Source organism: Leptidea sinapis, chromosome 15, assembly GCF_905404315.1.
Source record: "Leptidea sinapis chromosome 15, ilLepSina1.1, whole genome shotgun sequence".
Taxonomy (NCBI): domain Eukaryota; kingdom Metazoa; phylum Arthropoda; class Insecta; order Lepidoptera; family Pieridae; genus Leptidea; species Leptidea sinapis.
In genome coordinates, this window is record NC_066279.1 from 12,665,473 (window position 1) to 12,688,731 (window position 23,259).

The 23,259-nt window shown below is 36.9% G+C and overlaps 1 protein-coding gene across 2 annotated transcripts in view; it reads right to left on the reverse strand.

Moving 5' to 3' along the window:
• Nucleotides 1–23,259, reverse strand: part of LOC126968327 (pyruvate dehydrogenase (acetyl-transferring) kinase, mitochondrial) — a 66,210-nt gene that overhangs the window by 25,230 nt on the left and 17,721 nt on the right. The window contains exon 1 of one of the 2 annotated variants that reach the window (XM_050813285.1): nt 409–3,303. The exons of the other annotated variant lie outside the window; for it this stretch is intronic. The gene's annotated coding sequence lies outside the window, so the exon portion shown is untranslated. Of the gene's footprint in view, nt 1–408; nt 3,304–23,259 lie in introns of those variants that run through there. 2 annotated transcript variants of the gene reach the window in all.

A 23,259-nucleotide genomic window follows, 5' to 3' on the forward strand; every position in this document is an offset into this window, starting at 1 on the left:
AATTATTCTGTGTGTCCATCTGTCATCAGAGTATCTGACCACGTGCCCTGCCCACTTCCATTTTCTTTTTCTATCGCTGTTTAATTAAACTAACACAAAATATACGATATTATTACAACATATTATAAAATCATTCAGAATACGTTTTTGTTTAATTTTTAACTTATTGAATTTAAATGTATATTTCCCATGACTTTACATTATTCCCGAATACTTACATCATCCTGCTCTTCCCTCGTCCAACGTATTCCGGCAAGGACGAGGGCAGCGCAGGACCGGTCGTCGTGGAGAACTTTGGGGGAGGCCTTTGACCAGCAGTGGACGTCTTCCGGCTGACTTACATCATATTTTTTTTTATTGACGTCGGGTCAGCTTGTTTTATTATGAATGAGAAATGTATACGTATACCTATCTTCTTCTTAGTCGGACACTCTTGTCAGAGTGGTCGTGGTTGCGCTGACGAGGTACATGGTGGAGTGTTCGGTGGGTCAACATCCTTTCTGAGGGTAGATCTCCTGGCGATGTGCTTCCATTTCTGACGGTTAGAGGCGTTGCGAGTACACTGGACTATGGTGGACTCAGTAGCCTTTGTGATGGCGTCTATCCAGCGGGTTGGCGATCGACCGCGTGCTCTCTTGCCTTCCACCTGGCCCTGAACTACCAGTCTCTCCATCGAGTTCTCATTTCTAGAGACGTGACCAAAGAACTTCAGTATTCTTAGTTGCACAATTTACGATAGTCTGTCTTTAATACGAAGCTCTTTGAGGATGGATACATTGGTGCGAAATGCCGTCCACGGGATCTTTAGGAGGCGTCTCCAGCACCACATCTCTAATGCATCGATTTTACAGCGGTCCTGCAGTCTCAGAGACCAAGTTTCGGCTCCATAGAGAAAGATTGGAAACACAAGGCATTTCATCAATCTGACTTTAGTCTTCTTGGTAATCCTCCTGTCCCTCCAAATCTTTCCCAGTTGTTCCACTGCAGACCTGGTGATGGCGCACCGTCGTCTGATCTCGTCGCCACATCCTCCAGTACTTGATATAGTAGAACCAAGATAAATATAGGTCTGAACCACTTCACAGTTGGCTACATAGGGTACGTTGGTTCCAATTTGTTCGGCCCGGTCTACTATCATCACCTTCGTCTTGTCTCGGTTAATAATAAGTCCGAATTGGAGACTGGTACTTTCTAGACGGTTTAGAAAATTTTCCATATCTTCTCTAGTCTGTGCGAGAAGGGTAGTATCATCAGCGTATCTGAGGTTATTTATCACGCGTCCCCCAACAGATATTCCTTTGTTCCAATCTTCCAAGACAATGCGCATAATATACTCTGTGTAGATGTTAAAGAGTAATGGCGATAAGATGCATCCTTGTCGTACACCGGCCTCAGTCTTGAATTCGCTTGAAAGGGTATCATCCACTCGTACCGCTGCAGTACCGTGCTCATACAACCTCCTCAATAGAACTATTAAATGGGATGGTACACCCATTTCCGCAAGTATCTTCCAAAGGTGTGTCCATATGACCGTGTCAAATGCTTTGCGAAAGTCCACAAAGCAGATGTAAACGGTTGTATTGAATTCTCTGGCCTTCTCAATAATCTGACGCAGTATAAGAATTTGTTCCCGAGTGCCTCTTCCCTTAACAAATCCGGCTTGCTCGGGTGCAATCTGCCTTGAGAGGTAGGCCAACAGCCTTGTATTAATTATGTGGAGCATCACCTTACTTGCATGAGATATCAAGGATATGAGTCGGTAGTTGATGCATTTCTTGGTGGACCCTTTTTTGTGCAGTGGAATGAAAATGGATTTTGACCAATCGTCAGGCCATATTCCAGTCTTCTATATTTTACAGCAGATGGTATATAAAATATCAACTCCAGGTTCTCCCATCGCTTTGAGGACTTCTATTGGGATCTCATCACAACCTATGGCTTTATTGCATTTGAGGTCTGTAATTGCTGCTCGTACTTCATCCCGCATGATGTCGGGTTCACGGTCAAGCATGTTGTGGGGAGAACATGTGAAGCTTAGTACCAAATTATTGGAAAATAATGATTGACAATATTCCTTCCACACATTCACGATATCCTTTATCTCCGTAACCGTATTCCCAGCGGAGTCTCAACAGCCCACGTCTTAGGTTTAAATTGGCGTGTTATGTATCGCACCTTATCATGCAGATCTTTGGTTTGATATTTGTCGGAGTGCTGTTCCAGTTCATGACATATCTTACTCAGATGGTTATTGCGGTCACGTCGGCAAGCAGTTTGTATGATAGCTGACTTGGCATTTAGCTTCGTAATGCTAGCACCACTGGCTTTAAGTTTTCGGCGCTCTTCAACCAAATGCCAGGTTTCTTCCGTCATCCAATGTTGTCGTTTTGGTAAGACTGTTTTCGGTTGTGACTCAGCAATCGCCTCCACAATATATGTTTTTGCCGAGATCCACAAGTAGTTAGAGTCATTGTTTCCGATACCTGCTCTCCATGCGGCATGTCTGTTCTGTATCGAGGTGGTTAGTGACTTTCGATCGTTCACCTCCATTCTTCTAGCCATTTTAATTTGTCTTGCTCTTTGCAATTTCAATCGCAGGTTCCCAATGAGCAGTTGATGGTCGGAATGACAATCAGCACCGGGAAGGGTATGTGTATTGGCAATTGAACTTTTCCATCTGGTTCTCACTAATATGTTATCTATCTGATTGCGGTGGTTGCCATCAGGGGAGGTCCAGGTATATAGGCGTCTAGGATGGTGTTTGAACATCGTGTTTGCTATGGCCATGTTGTTATCGGCTGCAAACTCTATGAGTCGTTCACCCCTTGGGTTACGAACACCATGGCCATAGTTCCCAACAATATGTCGTATGCCCGTATTCATTGTGGTGTTTCCCACATTGGCGTTAAAGTCCCCAATGATGATTAATAGCTCTCTTTTGGGGATCTTAGCTATTGAAGACTCAAGTTGACAATAGAAGTCTTCTACTTCTTCATCTTTGGCAGAACTTGTAGGAGCATAGACTTGAATTATGTTGAGTGGGGTCGGTGATGCGCTAAGTTTAATGGAAATAATTCTATCATTAATTGGGTGATATCCAAGCACCGAGTTTTTACATAATTTAGGGATCGCAATAGCCACACCCGAAAAGCTACTTTTATCGTTGCCGGAGAAATAGATGGTATGTTTCTCTGAGTCAAAGTGGCCGCTACCTTTCCAATGTGTCTCACTGATTCCCGTGATAGTGAGTTTGCATCGCTCAAGTTCTTGTTCCAGAATATGAAGCTTTCCATCTTCAAGAAGACCTCGAACGTTCTATGTACCTATGCGAAGATCGTTTCTTAAATTAATATTCTTTCTTCTTCTTCCAGTAGCATTTTTTCCATAGGATGCCTGGTTGCCTGCATCCTGATGGCCGGTAACCCATTTCACACCCTCAGCCCCGGAAAACTCAGGGCGCCGGTCGCTACGCGGGTTGCCAGGCGGTCTTACTCTGTCTTTAAACATACTCATCATTGCAACTCTCATGGGATAAATAATGTAGTAGGTTCCCGTTACTTTCTACATCGCGGTACTATAGCCTCAGTGGCTATACTAATCCAAGAGTGAACCGGTTCAGAACATATGGTTCTTTCGCTTCACTTCGGTACTGATGGTTACCGCTGCCCTCCATCAGGATCCAGGTTCTACGCCCCTGTAGCTTGCCTCCTCCGCTGGTTAGTCCTGACAACTGTTGTCTCCGCATTCACCACCGTTGAGGTCTTCACCCGTAACCCTGGGCACGGGTTCTGCGTTATACCCCGCAGTACTGGGTCCCTGCTGAACTCCGCCATCTACACACTCCGGCTTGCTGAAGTGTAAGATGCCCACCCCCGCGACATGGACGCGCCAGACAGGACTTGCCCAAGTGAAGAGTAGAGAAGGTGGCTCTACTCTCCCAGGGGCCGGGTTAATGGACGTGTATAACGCCACGCCCAAAAGTATACTAATAAAATATAAAATATAAATAAACTATAAATATACGTATACCTATAAGTATGTATAAATAAATATCTTACACATCAAATTAAGTCTTGCAATTTGCTGGTTTTGTTTTTCTGTTCGAATGACGCATATGACGAAATTAGTTAATTATTTTTAGAAAAACAATTGGAAATAAAACTTAAATTTTTTTGCACGAACTTAATCTAAATAAACCAGTTTAGAACGGCCTATGATGTAATGACATACTTAGACACTCATTTTCGTTGCTTATTAAAAATGAACCGTCTAATATCGCCCTTACACTTGTTTCGTATTCACTTTGAGTCGACATTTTTAGTCCCTTTTTCCATTCGGCATTGTTTTGCAGTATTTTAGTTGTTAAATGGGTTTCTTTAAGTCTTTTCGGAGCGTTGTCGACCAGGTGGCGGGTTAAATGCGTACGCTTCGTTTTGGGGCAAGTCTACGGCAAGTTTCGTCATATTATTATGATCGTCTGGGCGCCTTTTAAGTGTGGCACAAACATATTAAGTGTGTTCGCTTTGACCTTTTAGCGAGAACATAAAACTTATTCTAATGTACTTCTTCCTATAATGTGTATTTTATTCAAAGTAGAATTCGGAAATTTATACCTCAGACCTTAGAACATTTATACGTCTAGATAGACTGTGACAACTGTGAAACGTCGAAAAAAATTGAGGTCGACAGTTAACCTCTATTTTGAGCAATGCACGCACACTGACACAAAGTCACATACAAATCGCCTCTCTCTCTAACTCTTTTATCTAAGCCTCAACACTGAGAAGAACGGGCGCAATAAACTCAGCGGTCTTCTTATATTAATTAAATATTTCGTAACAATAAACTTCATTAATTAAAAAGCCGTTCCATTTCCAATCTAAAATCTACTACGTTACTGTAATTTATAAAACGTTTCAATTTTGTCTTGCGGTTTACCAATAATTAATTATCGATAAATGTTAAAACAATTGGCAATGGGCAGGACATATTTCACGATATACTGATAATCGATGGACAATCCTAACCACAAGATGGAATGGACCAACATTAGGCAAACGAAGAGTTGGCAGACCAAATAAACGGTGGACTGATGACTTAATAGAGATAGCAGGAAAAGACTGGATGCATAAAAGCAAAAATCGAACACTACGGAAAAACATGGAGGAGGCCTTTACTCTAACGAGATCCACAACTCAAATAAATAGAATCAACCGAACTATTAGAATTATATCTTACCTACTCATACTACAAATAATTCGCTTGTCTAAAAAGAGTTTTGGATTAAATGAGGCTTTATTATGATTATTATTATAAATGTTAAAACAGTTGCAAGCCCTGGTTATAACATCACTATCGGCTTTTTAATGATGTACGCACTTCATAAACATATTAATATATAAAATAACCTTGCCAGAACTACGATAAGATGCGAAAACACTGCGAAAACATCAAACGCACACATTCAAGATGATTGTTTATATGTGTTTCGCGCACGTGGTGCGGCAACATGAAGCTACGCACAATATAGAAACCGAGTGATTTTAAACAATGTAATTAACTTTACTTCTGTTAGAAAAGTTATTCTTATAGCTTGTCCTATTTTGTGTAGGTTCATTTATTCAGATTAGTAGTGAATAACAGGGATTGTAAGCATATAAACTGATTTCCACGCAAGAATTTTGAAAATATTGACTTTGTTACATAGATGGCGGGCCGGCAGCCGTGAACTCGCCCAAGGTCGCCGGAATTTAGTGTCGCCTAAAGTGATCACGGCAGCCAACATTCGTTTGCAAATTTTATGATTTATTTTTTGAATGTAACGGAATAACCCAATTCAATCCAATTTTTGAAATAATACTTCTTTTGGGGCGTCAAGTAGACCATTTGTATCATACTTCATCTAGCAATTCTCTTGTAACTCACATACTACTTACTTAGTTAGTAGAGTTAATAAGATTTCACTGTGATTACGGTAGGTGTCGTGGCAGAACTACCCCGGACGAAATAGTGTAAAAAGTGTAAGAGACAGAAACTTATATCAGCCAAAGTTTAAGAATTATTATGGAGAACGTCTAACTATGTGTATATTACTAAAGGTTTTCAATAATGTACAATTACTCAGGCAAAAACCAAAAATGAGCAAGTGTTGTGTAAAAAACAAACTAAAAAATATTAGTTAAAAAAACTAAAAAACACGCTTTTTATAGAAAACCGTGAATTGGTGGTGTTGGTGTTAATTTAAAAAAAAAAATTACCACCAATCCCTGCCTTATAGACGATAGATGAAAATTATATAAATTAACAAAAATCTTGTTTGCAAATAGAAAAATGGAATAATTTTTCCAATTAATTGTCCTCAGTTCTCGATAAATCTACGAAATCTGGCAGTTAAAAGTGGGTCAAAATCGCGCCCAAATGAGTTGGTTACAAACAAACATACGTATATAGGTGAAGCTAATAAAAAGTGTTACTCTTAGAAAATGTGTGATAAGGTTAACGTTAATAATAAAATATTGCAAGTTCTATAATATGTATTTATTTGATTTCAAGTATTCAATGTACAAAGTATTATTTTTAAAATAAGAGCGTTGTCTCGCCAACAAACGTTAAAGTTACATACTGTTACATAAATAAATAAACTGAAAAAAAAACAGCTAGTGTGCAAACTGCAGACTAACGTGTCAAAGTCGATTTAATTGCAAATCGAACAACAATTGCAAAAACTAGCAGAAAGACGATCAACGAGCATATCAGGAAATACAAGGAAAATTGAGTGTATTATTTAAACCGAAAACTGGTACGCAACTACGCCGTTTACATCGTACAAGTATGCAGGCAGAAAAGTTGCATATAAAATAGCATTTAAACAATGCATTTAAAATATTTTATGTGAAAGACTGTAAAAAAACTATATATTATAGTTTTTGGATTTAGTTTAGAATTTCTATTATTCGACTGTATCGACAAAAGTGTTTCCCTGGTAAAAAAAATAAACATCTAAAATTCAATAAAAAATCCAACACTTCCACACATCCACACAAATCCAACGACAAATTATCTCCAAACTAGCAGAAACAAACATACTGAAGAAGAAGAGGACACTCTCGCCTTCAAAAACCATGTATCTTTAGCAAAATCAACCTTCGATCCAAATGGAGCTAAACTTCCTTTTAACAACTATTCCTTATCTACTTACGTGAACAATCCCCCTAAAAACGTTGATCTAAAAGACAACAAACGTCGGTTTGTATAATCATTTTACCAAACAAACAATGTAAAAATATTGTTATAACCCTTTTGTATTTTTTATTTTCCCTGTAGTACGCACAGTATAAACTACAGTAACAAATTGAAAGAGATCTTGGGGAAAATAATTCACGGAAGTCACGATCCCCAGCAATGAGGGAAACGACACAAGGAGGAGGAGGGGGATAAATGGGAAGTAAGTGCGACTATCCTACTGAGATGAATTGAAGCCCTCAACATGGGCTCTCCTCTGTAATGACTAACTTACTTTGTGAAAAATGTATTATTGTTTAATGATTAAAGTAATATTACTGTAAAACCAACATTGTTACTACTCATCCCAGTTTAAAATACTGCGCTGATTACAATAGGTTCAATTGCCAGAAACTATATCAGCTCATCAGATAAAACTCAAGGTCAAACTTCAAGGGGCCCTTATCACATCAATAGATATCGGCTCAATGCTTTAATTTAATCGGATTAGATTGTTATTAAGCGTGATGTTGGAACTTTATCGATAGGTAGTAATAACATGACCTTGCTTGTCATAGATTCTAATTTATTCCCGCAGATTACTTTTTTGGAACAGGAAAACAAACGAGAGTGTGGGTCACTTAACATTCCGCGAAAAACTCACACGAGCGTTGCCGGCCTTTAGACATGTAGAACTCCTGACGTATCAGCCTAGACATCCAATGAAGTCCATTCCATAGTTTCGTTGTGCATGGAAGAAAGTTCTTTGGAAACCTTAAGTTATTATGAATGATTGAAAAGAACAAACATTTTGAACAATACTTCATATGGTTTTTATTTATGCGTAGATATATTATTTTTGCATTATACTACTGACACTAACTGCTGATACGGTATAACAAAGAAGCGAAATAAAATATCATAATAGGAGACGAATTATATGCAAAATGAAAAACTACATTTTATAATGGAATAGTGTAGTTGCCAAAAAAAATATTTTCATCATTGTCTCTGTCATAATATATGGCTGGGAGAAGCCAAAAGATTTTTTATTTTACGATTTGTCTAAGGCATTTGATTGTCTCCACCACCATTAGAGAGACAATTTCATTACTATGGCACCAGGATCATTACTTTGTATCTATATTCTTATTTAAGCGACACTTCTGAATACAAAGAGTCCCCTTTTGCTCTTTGGGATTCAAATTTATAAAAAGTGTACCGCAGGGATCTAAACTTGGTCCATTTCTATTTAAGTTCCTATTGAAACAGTTTTCGATTCATTTTACTGGTAGATTAGGACTATAAAACTTTAGCAGATTGACTCTTAATATTTTGTTTATATGGATACTATTGTTATTCAAATTGTGTTATAAATAAGTTGTTTAAATAAAAGGAATGTGCCACAACTAGTATATAATTTGCATACAAATTCCCACAATGAGTCGCCAGTTTTACAATTAAAAACTCTTCAGAATAAAGTGCATTAAGTTATTTAAATAAGCGGCCTTTACATTTGTTAAACGTGGTTCGTAGTTCGTCTGAATTTATAATCAAACATTCGTGGCCACCTGGAATAAATTAGAACAACACACTCACACGTGGAACAATATGTAATATACTAACACATCACAATATTAACTTATACATACAATCATGCCTATAGCACACAGCGGTGTAGGCAAAGATTACATATATTGTATATTTTATTTAAAAAAAGCGCAAACAATAATGGTGGGTGACACCTGAACACCTGAGGACAGTTTATATCACCTACACATATTTTCCTTAACACCAAAAATCTTATTCATGACCTATATATATACGTACCAGAACAACGCAGAATGGTAACACATTTCTTAAAAATTCCTTCCTTCCATTCTCTTCTACGTGACCAAACAAGCCATTTTCCTCCCAATAACTGTTACCTATTTATAATTTTCAAACAAATAACTTTAAATTACGTAAAACTAATATTTTGCAATGTATCGTCACACGTTATTAACATGTATTTCTCTATATCTCTGGCAAAACGCCATTTGTTTCTGAAACGGTGGTAGTGTTAGAAGTGACATCAGGTAAGAATTCTAAAGGAATCAATTTTGAGAAAAGAAATACCTTTTATGCCTTTTACCTGCACTTACAACGGGCGTGGCATCTTCCATTTCCAACAAACATTGCATACAAATACAGTACAAGAAAAGATAATTCGAAAGAGAACTATTATAGAAATAGCTTAACAAACTTAACTGTTGTTGCTAATATTTCTCACTGAAGTATTTTACGAAAAAAATTATCAGCGTAAGGATATTAACACTGGAGGAAAAATATTACAAACGCGAAAACATCTGAATACAAAAATTATCAAAATTTTAGGATTATGGAAGAGTTGGTTTATAAGTTGAATCTTAAGAGCACCGTCACTAAGGCTGAGATCTATAAAGCGTGCTTAGACTTTACTTAAGTAAAACTTAGCTGAGTGTGACAAAACGCGAACTTGACTTGGCAGCCTTAGCGTAAGCTGAGCATAATTTCAGCTATCAAATGACTATAAAAACGAAATCAAAGATTTTGCAAGCAAATGAGGAGAGTTTATACCATCTACACATATTTTCCTTAACACCAAAAATGTTATTCTTGACCTAGACACACCTTTTTTTTATGAAAATAAGGGACAAGATGAGCAGGACGTTCCGCTGATGGTAATTGATACGCCCTGCCCATTACAATGCAGTGCCGCTCAGGATCTTTGAAAAACCCAAAAATTCTGAGCAGCACTACGATTGCGGTCGTCACCTTGAGACGTAAGATGTTAAGTCACTGTCTGTGACTTAGGAACATTCAAGAAAAGAGCATACTCTTATAGGCCAGCAAGGCATCTCTTGACACATGTTGTTGCGGATGTCCATGGGTAATTGACTCACCCCTCCCTATCCTGTAGCCTCTAGCCCGTTTGCCCCCTCTTATATAAAAAGAAACATAGTAACGCAGAACGGTCCACATTTCTTAGAACTTCCTTTCACTCGTTCTCTTCTCCGTGAACAAAGCAGACATTTTCTTCCCAATAACTGTTAATACCTATTTATTCTTTTAATTTACATCACTCTCAAATAATGTGTATACTAATGGGAATGTCAAATAACGATAAATTACGTAAAACGAATATTTACCAATCTACCGTCACATCATGACGTTATTAACATGTATTTTAAATAACCGTTTACTGGACAAATTCAATGTCGTGTTACAAAGTGCTAATTATGTTCTGTCTACGAGACGTCACGAGCTATCGTGGATTCAGGTCTACTCGCAAAATCGACGACACATTCGGAACGATACGATAATACTCCGAATATATCACTACTACCCTGGTATAACAAATGTTTGAATTCCTTATCGTTTATCGTAACCATAGACTAATATTTTGATTTTTTTACGATGTTAGTGTGAACGAATTATGTGCAAACCTTGAAAAACTAAATATTATCTGTGCTATGTCGCTGTTAAGTGTCAAAAGTCAAAACATAGTTTAGACGAAAAGGACCATGCCAGACTCTGCCCCAACAATTTACATCATTTATACGAAATGTACATATTCGAGAATTATATAATGAATATAATATGACTATTTAAAATTGAATAAATAATACAAAACTGTCGAATAAATAAAATGTAAAAAAAGTAACTCAACCCTTCTCATCGACTTCCTATTTCTCAGGCGGCCATTTGCATTATTTCTACGCATAAACGATCAACAAAATGACTTAAATGACTTAGTAGAAAAAAATCCTGTTGAATAGTAAATCACATATTATTATTTCAATTTTTTTTATGAAGTTTGTATATTGTATGGCAAATATACCTATACAACTTGAAACGATAATAGCATCGACGACAGCCTAGAAGGTGTCGTTCTATTCTATTCTTTTCTTAATACTGTGGCTTCTTTGGAAGACACACCACAGATTTGCCAGTATCACCAAGCTATGAGTATGTGTCTCCAAGTTTTTAACGGTAATGATCGGTGTTAAGATTACATAAAGTTTTTATTTTCTTATAATATCTGAAACAAATAATATACATGCTATTACACTATAAAGAACATACACAGATAGAATTACTTAAATTATTAATTAATATAAGTACTTAATGATATTTACAACTTAATCTTATTTATTTTAATATATTTACACAAAATATTTACAAAAGGAGTGTAAACTAGGGAGAGGAGACATTTAACGGAGGTTGGACGGGGGACTTCAGCGGGTATATAATTGTACAGAGAAGATTGCATTAATGGACAACTGAAGAACAAATGATCCATGTTTCCCTCATCAAGGCCACAATCACATATGGAATGATCTCTTATTCTAAGTTTGGCTAGAATAACTGGAGTGCAGGCGATAATATTGAAAAATGTTTCGTTCGTTCAATCATCGTTTCGACATTGAATACGATGTAACTAAGAGTAGGATTCGACACGACTAATGCCACGATATATCGAATATCGATTTTAGGAGTAGGCTCCCTGTTGGCTGAATCCACTTTACCTCCGTACCCGAAGGGTAACCAAATACAAAAAATTATACGCCGGTGAAACCGCGGGGCAATGCTAGTCTAGTATTAAAGCCACTCGAAACAATAAAAATTATTCAAACGCTTAAAATAACAATTACTACACTAATTGTGGTGTGTGGTTATGCGCTATCAGCTCTAACGATTTACAGATTACACAGTAAATCATAAGTTATATCTAGCAATTATATAGAAAATATTGCGTTATATTTTAATATATTATGCAACATTCAATAGAAAATATGAAAATTACGGAAGCAGATACACATGCAGAAAGAAAGAAAATTAATTAATTCACTTAGATTAAAATGACACTTCTGACTATCAAAGGTTACACCACTACTCCGGAAAGACTTAATGAGAAGAAACTCATTGCCACTCTTTTAAATCTACACTTACAGTTTCAGCATTTAACATTATACTCTATACCAGGGTTTTCCCATTTGTTGGATCGCGACCCGGTACCGAGCCATAAAAATAAAATACAGCAACGCAACATTCCCGCTTTGTTTTTAAAAAAAAAGTCCAAAGGATAAAACTTTCGTCATTTACCGCGAACTTGGACTCTTCAGAAAAAAAAAAGTAGTTGCATACTTCGCACTAAAGTTTAGTGACTAAATTGGCGATAACAAAGTATATAAGTATATATTATAGTATTAAAAAAAACCTTTTTACTTTTAGTAAATGTGTATCATTTTAGCTTGGGTTTAAAAGTAAGGTGGGTCACGAAGGAGCAGTGTGAACATTAACGGGCTATTTCAGAATAATGTTTGGGACACACTGCTCTATACAATGTAAAGTGATGCACCAAAATTACTCAAACGTTTTAAAATAATGATGTAACTTAAAAAGCGGTTCCTTGGGCGGTGTTTCCGGGACGATACGACATGGGTACCTTCAAAAAAAGCGCGTACACCTTCCTTAACGGCCGGCAACGCTCTTGTGATTTCTGTGGTGTTGCAAGAGAATGTGGGCGGCGGTGATCACTTAACACCAGGTGACCCGTACGCTCGTTTGTCCTCCTATTCCATAAAAAAAAAAACTTAAAAAGCGGCAGTGATGCTAAAGCGGCGACGGGAGGGAATATAATTTCTCGCTACACAAACATAAGGTGAACAATGACCGACAGGTGAAAGCCATCGGATCCTTCACAATGTATTTTTTAAGGAAGTTTCTAACAAGTACAACCGAAGTGTGAAATTACATTGACATTAATGCCGCCAAAAAAGCGCGTACAACTTCCTAGAAGATGATGACATGAGAGTGTGGGTGGCAAATATCAGAAAACAAGTTATTGATATTTATTTATGTCTTAAGTAACGATTCATTGGTGTTGGTACTAGTTTCGGACCATTCGAAGATTCTTCACTACGGTGAGTGTAATGAGTTTGCGGTCAGGCCCCGTCTCACACTACGGATTTACGCCCGTAGTGCGCGGCTTGACGGGGCGGTCGGCACCCCAACGTTATAAAGCCGATATTAAATAAATAAAGTTAATGATATTTCACGAAAGGTTTTATAGTTGAAGTTATCGTCATTTTAAGATATTTGCATTTTACTGTACATAAAAAAAATATACTCATACATTTCCGAAAGTCCCTCTGTCCCACTGCGAAATTGCACCCAAACGAAGTCGCGAGGTCGTGCTAGTGAATAACATATTCATTTGAGCTCATTAATAAAATGCAACATAAGTATATTGAAACGTATTTCACTGTCGTATTTTTATTATACAACATTGCTAAATAATATTTTTATTGTTATCAGAGTTTTATTACAATAAAAACAATTTTATTTACGTATAATATACGTGTTATCATTCAATACTTTTACGTTTTCATAATATACAACTTTATCTAACAGTAATAATATTTTGATGGTACAGTAAATATAGAAATATCGATGACATCAGAAACCTGTTTATAGGGTGTTCTTAATCGAATAAGCATAAAATGTTATTTTAAACAATTTTTTTTTCTCACGGGATAGGGAGTGGTGAGGCAACCGGCAACAGGCCCATTGACATCAGCAACAACAGGTGTCATGAGATACGTTGCCAGCCTTTAAGATAAGTAAGTAGATAAGGAGTATGCTCTTTTCTTATATGTCTATAAGTAGTATTGATTCGCGAAATCAGCAGCCGGTAATTAATTCCACAAAGTGTCTGTGCGAGGCGAGAAATTTCTTGAAAACGCGCGTTTATGGAATACCAGACGTCTACGTGATGTGAGTGGTAGGTATTTATAGCGGTATTGACTATAGATTATATAGGTATTGAAGTAATGTCCGGTGGTGGAATTCGGCAGCTGGTTTCAATTTGGAAATTCCGTGGTCATCTAGAAAGTATAGCTTTACTTTCTAGATGACCACGGAATTGGAACTTCCGCTGATTAAACTGTGGGGATATCAAGCCGGCCCACATTCAAGTGCTGTACAAGACGAAGGTCCAGTTTTTTTCTTTTTATGATAATAACGAACTAGACGAGCAGGACGTTCAGCCGATGGTAATTAATACGCCCTGCCCATTACAATGCAGTGCCGCTCAGGATTCTTGAAAAACCCAAAAAATTCCTAGCAGCACTATAATTGTGCTCGTCGCCTTGAGACATATTATGATGAGAGCATAATATAAAATAATAATAACATATAATTTGAGTGTGCTCTAAAGTATAAACATTTAAATTAATGAGTGCCTGCATAGATGTTTATTAAATTTGTATTTTATACGTCTATAGAGCAAGAGCCCGTGCACCCAAGACCTACGTCATTTTATAAAAGCTGAAAGTTTGTCAGCGCATGCTCACAACACAGGTAAGAACGATGGTCCATTATGGAGTTTGGGTTACAATGGCTTTGGCAGGTAAGCGGTACTAAAGGTGTGTGAAATACCGATCTAAATACATCAAAGAATAAAGTGCGATTTTTCGGTACCACCTTCAGAATATTATTAAAAATCACGTTATTCATTGACACTTACCATCGTGGCAACCCCTTGCCAACACCCTTAATGTTCACGAAATTATAACTTTACTTACGTCATAGTGTAAAAGCTGATTTTTATATATAATACTTAGGTAATAAGTAGATCATGTTTCCTCATCAGCCAGACTCTTTTGATAGTTCCTACCCCTTGCCAGACAAACATTGTAAATCGTAAGAAGAGATTCGTGATAGGAATGACTTATGCAAATAAACTTTTTTGGCGCAGACTTAACTGATAGTCTATGTAAATTTTTAAAACATTCTAAGAAAATTCACTCGATGCTACAACTACCTTAAATTACGGACGGTCCGGTGGGCGTGGGTGGACGCCTCACGCCAATTGTTCCGCCGTTGTACTTAGTACGGTCCGGACGGTAATAATAATAATTTTGTGCGATGGATAATGCGACATACCATCGATTATGGTCTGGTACCAGACCGCGTCCGATGGTGCGGCCGGACCAAATCCGACCATGTGTTAGGCTATTAAATACACGTGTCAAGACACTGGCGGCTTTTTTTTTTGGTAATACACGTGCCGGCGGTATCTCTTTAATGGTCGCGGGCGGCGCTATTCAAAGGCAAGGTCGAACTTCGTACGGCGTAGGGTAAGGACAACAATAAGTTGTTTAAGTTTATTTTAAAATTGTTCTGTAATGATTATTGTAAAAATTCTACAACCTAGGTATTTTTTATAGGTATAGGTATGATTTCATTAGCATTAAGGGTGTCTGGCAAGGCGTTGGAACTATCAAAAGTGTCTGGCTAATGAGGAAACATGATCTACTTATTACCTAAGTATTATATATGAAAATCAGCTTTTGTACTATGACGTAAGTAAAATTATAATTCCGTGAACATTAAGGGTGTCTGGCAATGGGTTGCCACAATGTTAAGTGTCTGTCAATGAATAACGTGATTTTTAATAATATTCTGAGGGTATTTCCGAAAAATCGCAATTTATTCTTTGACGTATTTAGATCGGTATTTTACACACCTTTAGCACCGTTTACCTGCCAAAGTCACTGTAACCCAAACTCCATAATGGACCATCGTTCTTACCTGTGTTGGGAGCATGCGCTGACAATCTTTCAGCTTTTATAAAATGACGTAGGTCTGGGGTCTACGGGCTCTTAGACCACTAGATAGCTTGCTGCTAGACTGCAACCGATAAAAACAGGCCCTGTTTAGTACTTTAATGTGCGTGACAAGCTGACTTACACTCACGATTTGTATGTCACTGTGTTAGTGTGCGCGCATTACTCAAAATAGAGGTTAACAGTTAACCTCAATTTTTTTCGGACATTTTCACAGCTGTGATAATCTATCTAGACTTATAAATGATCTAAGGTTCTATCATTCGAAATGCAAGTGGCGGTGATAATCTGCTACTAATCTCTCACAAAACCTTGATATCAATGAACAAAGTTCTCCAATGAGGTTCATTTCACTCTTTGATGACACTTAACACCTCTTGACTCGAGTACCTTGATACTGATAATGGCATCAACCAAGATTACTCAAGATGAAGCTACGCACAATAATAAAAAGGCGTTTTTTTTATATTGTTTTAATTTTATTTATTTAGGGTCTTTGCTTAAAAGACACCATTAACAAAATTGAATCGTGACCGTAACTAAAATTTATGAACGATGCCACAGCCTGAGAGTTGAACAAGATTTACGAACCAGGTGTCACTCAAACGGTTGGCTCAGCCGTTAGAGTGCTCGGACGGAACCCGAGAGGTTGCGAGTTCGAGACCACCTTAATGTCCACCGTGACCCACCTTAATGTCATCTTCCTACAGTCATAATAAATAACAAGTAGGTCGAAATTAGCTTGAACATACATTTCCTAAATTACTGTTATCATTTTATTAGACACTGACAGTCATCCAATTATTGTCATAAAATATTTTTTGTATAACATAACCTGTTTTAATTTTAAAAGAATTATCAGCAATATGCGTCATGCGTAAGTTTTTTCGATGGTACATTTACTTATAAACGGTCCGTTATAGGTTGTGGTGGGACAAATCAAATCAAAATCTTCAAGGAGCTTTCTTCCTCGCACTACGAAGCTGTGGAATGAGCTTCCTTGTGCGGTATTTCCGGGACGATACGACATGGGTACCTTCAAGAAAAGCGCGTAGTTACACCTTCCTTAAAGGCCGGCAACGCTCCTGTGATTCCTCTGGTGTTGCAGGAGAGTGTGGGCGCCGGTGATCACTAACACCAGGTGACCCGTACGCTCGTTTGTCCTCCTATTCCATAAAAAAAAAAAACTTAAAAAGCGGCAGTGATACTAAAGTGGCGACGGGAGGGAATATAATTTCTCGCTACACAAACATAAGGTGAACAATGAGCGACGAGTGAAAAAAAAAAACTTGACTCATGTCGGTCAAGGAAATTACACTTTAGAATGTCAAAAATTTCCTTTTATTTATACATTTACCACCACTTCAGAAAAGGTAGATCACTTGATTTTTCAGACATACCAAAACCGAGAGTGCCATACGGCACACTATTCCCTCACCAAGTACTGACCCATATTTTGTTTATAACATGGTTTATTTACATGGTCTTATACCTTGTTTCAATAGCTATCTCATACATTCACTCAAATCATCCTTATTATAAGCAATCTATTGCTACACGTAAAATAATACGCACTGACAAAACGCTGCGCGAGCGCCTAAATAAGGGTAACGCGCGATCAGTGTTTCCTGGAACGGAAAGGTGAGAAGAAGCGGCAAGTAAAACATTAACACTTCTTTAAATCAAAATTTACAGTTTCATTTAGATTTCATTTCTTCATTAGGATTAAGAGATCCAACTCGCCTTCTGATGCCATACTGTAGAACAGCGCTTCATCAAAATAACGCAAATGTTATGTGTATTAGGTTCTTTAACCACCTTCCAAAGAATATTAGAGAGATGCCTAAAACATTAATGCATAAAAAATTAAAATTATGGCTAATAAATGCTTTTATAGTTTAAAATAATTCTTTAGCCAAAAATAATAGTATTTAAATGTAATTTTTGAGAGGTACCTACAAACGAATGTTTATTTAATATAATATTATAATTAAAACTATGTAATGTTTATTAGTGACGTATAAATATAAAAATTCCAATATTGACAATCAAATATTTGTATGCCGATATATTGGCGAATTGTGCTGTACACCAATTAATCGTTAACAACTATGTTACCACGATTCATACAAATAAATCATTTCATTTCATCATTTTACAAATCATTTCAACATAATATGTAAAGTGATGCGACAAAAATACTCATATGCCTTACACGAGTAAGTAAAAAAAATAAGTGAATTTAAATTACTAAGTAAAACCACAAGAGTGCAAGAATGCATCTTATTAGTGATTATAAAATATATAATTTTAAAAACATGAACGTGAACATGACAGTTATCTAGACTACCCAACCCAGCTCCATCCAGCTGAGAAGTCTGGATAAAAGCCTGACATTTCGATAAAAGTCCGGACTTTTAAGTTGATCTGACGTGAAAACGTCAACAGAACTAACCTCTATTTTGAGCAATTCACGCACACTAACACAAAGTTTCATACAAATCGCGAGTGTAAGACGTAGCTTGTCACGCACCCTGAAGTATTATTCCTGGCCTGTTCTTATCGATTGTCTAACAGCAAGACACTCTATCTAGAAGTATTAATTATCTCAGTTGATTTCTTTTAAATAACGTTTTCGTAAGGATTAAGGCGCTATAGTCCTGAAATCATAATTTTGCATTTCTCTCATACGTCGGTAAAGAAGATTAACTTTAAAAGTCCATAAAAAATATCACAGTATTGCATACTCTTGCGCAACTGTAAGATTTAAAAAATATTACGCGGTCCTTCCGGAAAGGGGGTCGTTGACCTGCATTGCTCGGTTCGTGTCTCAGCCATGTGTATATGCGTACCTATCGAATCGATATATGTTCGAGCGTTTTTTTCGAAAGTGTTGGAAATACCTCGCCTTAATAAAGTAATTAATACTCTACGGCCAGCCACAACATTGAAAGGTGCGGTTAACGCGCGACAATTATCGCAATGTCAAGCCTAACGTACTCTATAACAAATAATAATATACTCTCAAAGGTTATCTGCAGTATACTTGAGAGACGACAATGAATGATTATTGTAAATATATTGTGTAGTATAATAATAATATTTATAATACAATTAACGTACGGATAGCTAAGTTATAATAGTGTCTGTCTGTACGGCAAAGGCAGTTTCAAGTTCAGAACGCCATTTTGAATAAGCACTTACCTGCAGTTTGTGATCATCTTTCTGACGTCACTAGTCCCAATTAGATAACCCTTCTATGCTATATCCCAGCGGATACTTCTAAAGGAGTCCCGCTTGCGCCTCTCTCTCCCCGAGAGAAGGTCGCCTTCGATGAAGGCTTAGAGGGCGCTTACCCAAAGCCAACCTCAGGTGGTGTTTACTGGGTAGGCACTAAGGTTTTTACGTGAGTCCCACACATAACCAACGGAGACATAGGCTGGTATGGTATATATGAGCATTCACCTTTGTCTGGGCGCAAAAAAAATAGATACGTAGACAGAAATAGTGAATATCTCTACAGCAAATAATTGTTTTTTTTTTCTGATTAGTGGTCATCCTTCACATTTCAATACACTATAATCTCTTACAGCATACAATCGGTTCAAGATTTGAGTCCCGTTGAGTGACTGTGAGCTATAAATTTGGCAGTCTATTGAGCTACCTGCATAGAGGTATTAAATCGCTAGTGGATTTCTATCTGAATTCGACATATAGCCCTACAACCACAACCTAAAATCTATTTTTTTCATCTTGACAATAATATCGTTCCAAGCGAAACTGAAACAATTGCGCGTCTTAAAATAATTATGATGATTATTCTCGCAAGTTATCAAATAGTTTAGTTATAAACAACAAGAAATAATAAACAAGTCGTTTACAAACAATTTGTTATTTTTAAAGTGATACACATCTGGGATTAATTATACAAATTTAATTTATAACCAAAATTTATGAACGATGCCACAGCCTGAGAGTTGAACATAACAAGATCTACGAACCATGTGTCATTCGAACGGTTGGCTCAGTGGTAAGAGTGCTCGGACGGAATCCGAGAAGTCGCGCGATCGAGTCACGCATCGTTCATTTTCGTTACAAATTTAATTTTTATAAGTTGTTTACAAGACAACCAGGTATCTCAAGGTCGAGTTTCCTTTACGCCGCAGGTATCGATTTCTGTGACGCGATCTTCGTAACAATATTACTAAAAGTGTGCGAAAAAGAATAAATAGAAGAGTTAAATTTGCTATTTCTTTTCTCTGTGAGGTAGCATAGCTACCAAAGCAGTGGTAGTGATTTCATTGAGAACAAAAAGTGTCAAAGGCTCAATTTCAAGACAATAAATGACTAAAATGCCCGGTTGGTATCCCACTAGAAGAATGTAAACCTGCACTGGAATGTACTAGTCCAGTCCAGATTACTGAATAGAACGTCGTCTAAGTCTATTTTTCATTCCAGCTCGCCCATTCAAGTGCCACTGGAATAGTGTGAAGGGCCAATCCAGTGCTCGATTATACATTGAACATGCATTTATGTTTGTTTGTATAGAATTCTATAGGTAATTCCTAACAATGAAGTTAACTTAATACCAAACTCTTCAGTTTGTTTCCTAGTACAGAGAAAATATGTGTGAGATAATATATGTGGGATATCATGTCGGAATTTTATAAACACAAAGCACATGCGCTATCCGCTCTGCAAAAAATTTGAGTGGTTGTACAGATATATGGTTTTACAGCAGAGGGTGTAAAAAATATCCGCTTTATTCTTTTTACTTCTTCTTCCACTACATCAGTTACTTCTTCTCACAGTAATAATAGAACAGATTCAAAACAATTTCTAAACTTCTTTTTTGAAAGCATTGTCAATATAGTGTTACCGATCTTACACCTTTTGCATGTCTATAGGAATAATGTGGACAATGTGATCCAATCCAGCACTGGACTGGATTAACTCGTTGGATTACTGGACTATGTGAATCCGGCATTATGACTATTTACTTTCGTTACTGTGTTTCTTGAGAAGACGAGTCTTGAATCTTGACATGCAACAAACAAAATTATTCCCTATTTAGGATTTCTTTTAAAATGCGTTTTTTTTTATATATATAAGAGGGGGCAAACGGGCAAGAGGCTCATGTGATGGGGAGAGGTGAGTCAGCCGCCCATAGATATCTGCAACACCAGAGGTCAAGAGACGCGTTGACGCACTAAATTGAACTGATTGAACTCAGTTTAACATAAGTAATACAATAATAATGAAACAAAGAAATTTAACACGGGACGTAACAATGTAAACAATGACGTCATATCATCTCCAGTTCACAGACCCTTGTATATCGAACGCAATCTTTTTGTATGGCAGTACACTTGGCTGAGCATTTTCGAACTGTTGTTGTATGAACACATAAATAAGTTAATATTTTGCTTAAATTTCTAGACGACTAACGGCCGTTCCCAATATTTAGTCTATCTCTTACTTGAGGTAAAAATCGTAACTATAGTTGACTTTTCTGTGCCAATAAACTTATCGACGGTAACTCACGTAATCCGTGCACGCTGTCTGTGAATGGGATGACGTATAGCTTACCAGAGATACTTCTATCTGTGTATGGAAATTGCAATTCACGCGTCCCAATATAAGGCGATAAGAATGACTTATCGGGTATAATGGGACAGCTTCAGATTATTGACCGCTAATTACTGACAGTAGAAGGTAGTAATTTATCTCTATCTGTAGATAGTATATTGGGAACGGCCGTAAGTGCGCCATCAAATCGGTTCGCCAATTAAATGAACATGGAACCGTCTAAAATAAAAGCCTGTACCTAGAGTCTCAGTGAAATGTGAAGATTCAGCATTACAGAACAATAATGGGTGAGTTAAAAGTCCAAAAAAAGACCTCGGCGGCTAAAAAGAGCATATGTGTAAAAAATACAAATGGTGACCGAACTAGGCCATTAGACAGAGCAACGATTGGGTGCAGTAGTGAAGGGGACTGGTGGTCCTCTCTTGCCTGCGGCGTCTACGATCGAACGGATTCATTTCATTGCAAATCGGTACTAGTATTTCATTTTAGGAAACGAAATCAGTATCATTGGTGTCCTCATGCCACAACAGGGCTTAGATATATAATTAGTGAGTTTTGTAATCAAAAAAGTACTTTATTACTTTAAACATGCCTATCACTGAAGTAGCTGTGCGTCAAAATATTATTATAGCAAGTTTTTGTTATTACAATCCTAGCAGAGTGACGATACGTCGAGACAACGAATACTCTCTATAACGTCAAAAATATAGTCCCTTTAGTGTCGTTATATACGGACTTTACACTGTATTTGTAAGAGTCACCTAGTATAAGATCCTTAATTATTATAACACGAGAATTAGCAATTATCAATTAGAATTACATAAAGTTCAAAGCAATTAAATACTAAATAACAATTAAATTATACTCGCTACATAAAATAATTAATAGAAAAAGATTTATGAATGGTAGATATTATCATTCAATTAAGCAAACAGTTTTATCAATAATGTGTTCAATATAATATGCACATTGGAAGTAGAATTTGTTTTATTTGACATCTAAATCAGAAGCATTTAATTAACACAATTCGACAATGTTTTGAGAGGTCGTCGACCTTCACCTACCTTACGCGCTCAACCAAGCATGACTTTTTGTTTATATAAAACTCGGAAAAATGTCAAATGAGATTTGAAGACAGCGTTTCCACCAGAGTTTCTTGAATGTTCTCTACTCACGAGCTCTACTTTTTTCCAACATATTCACATTCAGTAATTTAAAAGAAATATTTATAGTGACGATTCAAAAGCGCTTAAAAAGGCATTTATTCTGTCAAAATTGATTCCTTTAGAATTATTTTTGATGTCATTTCTAATAACTACTAGATACTACTACCGCTTCGGAAACAAATGGCGCTCTGAGGGAGAAGAGGTGGCGCAATAAACTCTCCCAGCATTCTTTTTTTGCGCTCTTTTCAATAAAAATATACAATATTGTACACTCATTTCTATCGCTATAAAATAATCACAATCTAGTCCCAGGCTGTCCGATCATTTAGATATTCAGCAGTGGAGTAATAGGATTTACGACTGAGCCATTTTTTTATAAAACATTTAAATTTATTTATAGATAATGCCTTAACAGTGGCTGGGACTTTATTATAGAAGTGTATACATTTATCCTTAAAGCTATTATGTATCTTATGAAAAGTGGAAGCGTAATCCAATAAAGTTTATTTGACTTTGACTCTGAAATAGGGTCACTTAATTTACTCAGCCTTAGTGTAAACGTCTCTGATCCTATTGGTTCTAAACAGATGTTGTATCTTTTGTAAACGCGGCTTTATATTTTATTTTAA